This window comes from Pseudophryne corroboree, chromosome 6 (assembly GCF_028390025.1).
Source record: "Pseudophryne corroboree isolate aPseCor3 chromosome 6, aPseCor3.hap2, whole genome shotgun sequence".
Lineage (NCBI taxonomy): Eukaryota > Metazoa > Chordata > Amphibia > Anura > Myobatrachidae > Pseudophryne > Pseudophryne corroboree.
Genome location: NC_086449.1, coordinates 167,049,115 through 167,055,938, shown reverse-complemented (window position 1 = coordinate 167,055,938; position 6,824 = coordinate 167,049,115).

Genomic DNA, 6,824 nt, shown 5'->3' with positions numbered 1-6,824 from the left:
GGTACTTATAGCTTACATGCAGATACCGTCCTCCCCACCCCGCTTCCCACGTCTGTGCCCTGCAATACATTGTCTATTGTATGACCTCGATGTAGTGATTTCAATTATGGTCTGAAGTCTGCAATGTTATGAATTCAGTATTTCGGGACTAGAGGACATCTTCAAAGAAGAACCATGCAAGTAGAAACTTGTAGCGTCAGCTTCAACATAACATATGGGGGAGCATTTTATCCTTTTATGATCATATAATATATTGGTACTGATTTAGTAGGGAACAATGATATATGCAGACATCCATTGGAGTGTATAGTGCAATGCGAAGTATGAAGAAGATCTGGAAGCCAGGTTGGGCAATTCCCTATTTTCCAGGTTCTTTCCCAGATTAACGTACAAAATCCTGAAAAGATGAGGATACAGATGGCGCGGTACAGGTGTTAACTGGAGTTACCTCTGTAGTGAAGCCATCTTCTCACTTGTACCTCAAGTCTAGGCTCAGACCTCACTTCGACAGAGTCAAGGGTTCTCCAACTAAACAAAGACAGTAAGAGATGAACCGTAGGCAAGTATTTCTATTAGTAATGACCCTAGAGGTATATTCAACTGGAACCCTTAACTTAAAAAGGAGTGCTGAAAATAAGAAGATGTACTTAAGTTCTGCAATGCGATACTCAGTACACAATATATTATGCAGTATAGGAGTAGTTTGTTCCTGCACAATCTGTTTAAAACAGCAAAACTGGATTTAAATAACACAATATTACATTCATATAAATAACACTTTACACTAAATATATCTTTACTAACTATACTACAAATATGGGGGTCATTCCGAGTTGTTCGCTCGCTAGCAGATTTTAGCAGCATTGCACACGCTAGGCCGCCGCCCTCTGGGAGTGTATCTTAGCTTAGCAGAATTGCGAACGAAAGATTAGCAGAATTGCGAATAGAAAATTCTTAGTAGTTTCTGAGTAGCTCGAGACTTACTCCTACACTGCGATCAGCTCAGCCCGCTTCGTTCCTGGTTTGACGTCACAAACACGCCCTGCGTTCGGCCAGCCACTCCCCCGTTTCTCCAGACACTCCCGCGTTTTTCCCTGACACACCTGCATTTTTTAGCCAACGGCGGGAAAACGCTGAGTTGCTGCCCAGAAACGCCCCTTTCCTGTCAATCATTTACCGAACACCAGAGCAACTGAAAAGCGCCGCAGACGCTACAGCAAAACAGCTAAGTTTTTAGTAAAATAACTAAGCACATGCGCTCTGCGTACCATGCGCATGCGCAGTTAGCGACTAATCGCAGTATAACGAAAATCGGCAACGAGCGAACAACTCGGAATGACCCCCATGGATTCATTGGCTATTTACTAACAAATACCATTTTACAATAATCCTACAAATCTATATCTACAAGATTTAGAGATTACTCAGTAATGCAAATAATCCCTACTCCCCTATGTATACCAGGGTTCAAAGAACATTCTGGAAAAAAGGATTATTTAACATAACTCAAGTGTCCTTGAACACTCTGTAAGTCATGGGTGAACTCAGTGTTTTGGATCCTGGCAATCCAGGGTGCAGTTGGGTCTCTGTGTGCACAGATAGGGCCTTTGCTGCATACCTGTATGTTGCAGTGCTGTTCTATAGATTAATACACCTGTTAGGTGTAATAAATGGGTTTCTGTCACCAAAGTCAAGATCTCAGGAAGAACACAGCTTCCTCTCCGGAAAGGTAGGTACAGCATACACTGTGACACGTCTGCAACTGGCTGTGGCACTACACGACTCTCTTAGCTGCAGCCTGACTCTGGATTTTTCTGTAGGCTTTTCTCTCCTCTGGCTATGTATAGGGGTGTGCGGGGTGTTATCCAGGTCTCTCTCTGGTATTTACGTCACTGCCACCCCAAAGCAGGTCTATCTCTTCTGTCAGTTATCTCAGACTCTTCAAGTCATGGGCTTTCTCCAGTCTCTTAACCCGTCTCTCTGCACTACCCCCAGAGCATCCTGGAGTGTACAGTTTCAGGCAGTACACAATATCTGGGGGAAAACAAAGTCTATACTTTTCACATTTTTTGTACATCAGCCCCACAGTGAGGATAGTTCTCTACAGAGACATTGAATGTAGCAGGTGCACAAGTGGCAAAATAGGCTTCCATTAATGGGACTAAACAGTAGGTCTCAGGAACTGGACAAAGATAAAGAAGAACTGACAAGTATTTCAGAATCCACAGAAAATAAAGCAAGGTCAGCACTCAGTAGAGGTCATGGAAGAAAGATCAATAGAGATGACAGAGGGCTCTGTGGAAGGAATGGTGCAGTGACTCACACGGCTATATTTTTAAAGGGACTATACCATAAGTGTAATCCGTATCCAGACCTGACAAGGCGTCATCTTTATGTAGTCTGTTTTGAAGACAGAATGTAATAGGTGTTCTGGCTGTAATGCAACCTGAAAGAATTTTCTACAATGTTAACACATAACTAGATTGATAAAAAGATCCTGAATCTTCTATACTTTTCGTAAAGCAAGACAGCCCCGTTATTTATACATACTTCATACAATAGCACTTAAACCAGTCGTGTAGATTTACTCGATATCATATTCTTTTCTGTAACATATTTCCTGATTGTAAAGCATTTATCACAACCAAGATAACACATAGCATAACCTCCTGCCTGCTCTAAGAATGCTTAATGACACATCCTGCCTATTCTTGGAAGTGCATAATGGAAAAAGTCAAATTCAATTATATGTGGACAACATGATATATCTTAATATGTCCTCTGCTAGCCTGCAGGCTCCAGCTCCAGGGGGAAAATAAATAAATACATAAAGAAAGAGATACAGAATATGTAACAGATATGCCACTCTTGGGTGTGCGGTCACACTCTGATATACACACGAGATCAAAGGCTAAGGTGTATGTATATCAGAGCGCAACCGCACACCCAAGAGTGGAATCTCTTTCTAATAAAATGGCCCCTGTTGTGACAAAATAGGGTGAAACAGATACAGAATAAGGGGAAAATATAGTCCTGTTCAAGTTCTTAATAGAAATCAATTTTGTATCAGTCATCTATGGTGAGGAAATATATCAGGCCCTTTAAACTATATAGTAATTTTGTCATTTTTCTGTCAGATGTGTATGTCTGTCGTCTGTCAGTGAGCAGGGATGTGTTGCTGTCAGTGAGGTGGGGATATGCTGCTGTCAGTGAGGTGGGGATGTGCTACTGTCAGTGAGGTGGGGATGTGCCGCTGTCAGTGAGGTGGGGATGTGCTGCTTTCAGTGAGGCGGGGATGTGTTGCTGTCAGTGAGGCGGGGATGCGCTGCTGTCAGTGAGGCAGGGATGTGCTGCTGTCAGTGAGGCAGGGATGTGCTGCTGTCAGTGAGGCAGGGATGTGCTGCTGTCAGTGAGGCGGGGATGTGCTGCAGTCAGTGAGTCGGGGATGCGCTGCTGTCAGAGAGGCGGGAATGCGCTGCTGTCAGTGAGGCGGGGATGTGCTGCTGTCAGTGAGGCGGGGGATGTGCTGCTGTCAGTGAGGCGGGGATGTGCTGCTGTCAGTGAGGCATGGATGTGCTGCTGTCAGTGAGGCATGGATGTGCAGCTGTCAGTGAGGCAGGGATGTGCTGTTGTCAGTGAGGCGGGGATGTGCTGCTGTCAGTGAGGCGGGGATGCGCTGCTGTCAGTGAGGCAGGGATGTGCTGCTGTCAGTGAGGCAGGGATGTGCTGCTGTCAGTGAGGCAGGGATGTGCTGCTGTCAGTGAGGCAGGGATGTGTTGCTGTCAGTGAGGCGGGGATGTGCAGCTGTGCTGTCCATGAGGCGGTGATGTTCTGTGTTTCTTTGAGTGCCGGCTTCCAGGCTCCCTCCCTGCAGTCCCCGGTGGCTGCTGCTGCAGTGGGCGCAGGACACTGACTGGAGGGGTCGCCACGGCTTATAGGGGATTTTGTTTCACCTGCCTCATCCTGGCAAAGCAATATCCCTGATAAGCTCCATCTTTTCGGGGCTGCGGCCGTGAAAACACACAGGTTTCACTGAACCTGTGGGTTTTCGCACAGAATTTTTTTTTTTTATGGGAGATCTAATTGGATACCCCGTAAAAAAATATAGGTAAAACAATGGGAAAACTCTATCGCGCCTAATTGGATACCGCTATGTGAGTGATGTTAGTGTTTACAGCTGTGGAGTGATACAGCTGTGGCTCTGTGATGAGGTTTTGGTGACAGTTGGAAGTACTGTAAGTTTGGTGCTCTGCCTCTGATAACAGCAGGAAAGATGTTCAAGATGAGCACGTTCACTATAGGCAGTGCACCAATCCAAAACCTGTTTTGCCATCTGACAAATGATGTTGGGACAGTATGACTGATATGGGTGCAGCGTAATGGCTGTGAGAGGAAGCAGAGGTCTGCATGCTCTGGCACGGGAGGACATTACAATGTAACAGTACACATGTGAGAGGTCTTTGAACCACCCTCGTACATAAGTAGGATTATTCACTACCCATATACAATGGTGATATCTGCATTACAGTGATATTCGACTGTGGACATTACCATCTATAGCGCTTCTGCAAGTGTAACAGGCCCATAAGGGATCATGAAAAGGCCCGCCTATGCGTGTTACATTTGCACTTGAACAATTGGTTGCTTTAACCTGTATCCCCCGGTTCAAATAATTTACAAACCATTATTTTATTTAAGTATGGACACTGTTGTTTCTTTTTGTATATGTGGTAACTATAGGCTTCTTGATAATACACATCACTTCAATTCTGGTATTCTCTGAGAGCATCTGAGCTTTTAAGTTCCAGGGGGGCCCCCACTCTGCTGTAGAAGAGTGGGGGCACCCTTCTATAAAGGTGAGGGCGCTGTTCACTGTACAAAAAATGGGTGGTATTCAGTATACCTGTTGCTGGGATCCCGGCGCACAGTATACCGGTGCCGGAATCCCGACAACCGGCATACCGACACGTTTTCTCCCTCTTGGGGGTCCGCAACCCCCGTGACAGCAGCCTGGTGAGTGCAGCGAGCCCGCAAGGGGCTCATTTGCGCTCGCCCCGGTCAGAAGCCGGCGGTCATGATCCCGGCGCCGGTATGCTGGCCGCCGGGGACACGGCCGCCGCCAACTCATACCACACCCCAAAAAATGGACTCTACTTGTATTCATTTTTTTAAGTTGTCATAATAAAGAGCATTGTTTGCCAAACTCATTTCTCAAGGCACTCTAGATGTCCAGGCTTTAAGAATAAGCTTGCGAACAGGTGAATTAATTAGTACCTCAGAAATTTTATTAAACCATCTGAGCTCAAGCATGGATATCCTTAAAACCTGGACTGTTCAGGAGCCACCATGAAGACAGAGTTTGGGAAACAACTACTTTTAAACATGAGACAGGATGGGGATTAACCCCTGGTGTCCCCCAGCACACCAAACTATATGGGTAACATGACTTGAAAACCTACATATAATAGAAATCCAGAGGTCTTCGTTACATATATCTGCAGAAATATGGCAAAGCCACCAGGCCTCGACAAGGCTCCTCTGATGCTGGTGGTCCTAAATCTAATACTATATCTGGGCCTGGGGTGCAGAACCCCACAAACCGGCACAGGCCAGCCACCCCAGGGCAGCACACATGTGAGAAGGTAAAGTGTTAGTATGTGTTAATTAAAGGGAACGCAAAATCTGTATACAAAAAGTGATACACTAGTGACGGTGTAATTAAAAGACCTAAAGGATTAATAACAGTGTTAAGGGGGGTGCTAAATAAATATAATAGTGTGCTACCCCACAGCAGCCCAGCCACTCCAATCAGGGGGAACTGCACCCCAGACCCATTTCCAGTACTAATAATAATAATAGCCCTTCTGGGTCATACTAAATATAGTGCCACATGATAATGGCACCTAATAGATCTTTTAATTACACCGTCACTAGTGTATCACTTTTTGTATACAGATTTTGCGTTCCCTTTAATTAACACATACTAACACTTTACCTTCTCACATGTGTGCTGCCCTGGGGTGGCTGGCCTGTGCCGGTTTGTGGGGTTCTGCACCCCAGGCCCAGATATAGTATTAGATTTAGGACCACCAGCATCAGAGGAGCCTTGTCGAGGCCTGGTGGCTTTGCCATATTTCTGCAGATATATGTAACGAAGACCTCTGGATTTCTATTATATGTAGGTTTTCAAGTCATGTTACCCATATAGTTTGGTGTGCTGGGGGACACCAGGGGTTAATCCCCATCCTGTCTCTTGCTTAGAATTACCCCTCCCTTTCAAGCACCTGAAGTATATTGTCAAATTGATATGAGCAACTTGCATTCTGTTTTACTTTTAAACATACTGTATCTCTGCAGTGCTAAGGGTTAACTGTGTCCAAGAGAAAAATGATGACACAGCTACTAACGACAAGCAAATTCAATAAATGAATCCAGAGGAGGAATGGTGAATGGATGGGCCCCTCAGGGAGTGCTGCAGGATCTTGGGGAGGTGGCCACGGCATAGTGGGGCCTGGCTACAGCATTATGAGTGTGTGGCTATGCCTCCCTGCACTCCTGGGCCCATTCAAAGACCTGGGCTCAGATTTGCGGGGGATGGGGCTGGCTTCTTGATACAGGTCAGGTAAATGCTGCCTAAATAAAACAGATGTGCTAAAATAAAGCATTTGCAAGTGGTGCATCAACCATAAAGTGTCAGCAAAAAAAGAAAAAAAAAGAAGGCAAATCGGCTGATAAGGAGTAAACATAAATAGAATCCTTATTGATGCATACTATCAGAACGAGAACTTGAAAGCATTTTATTAAAAGACATTTTCTTTATGGAC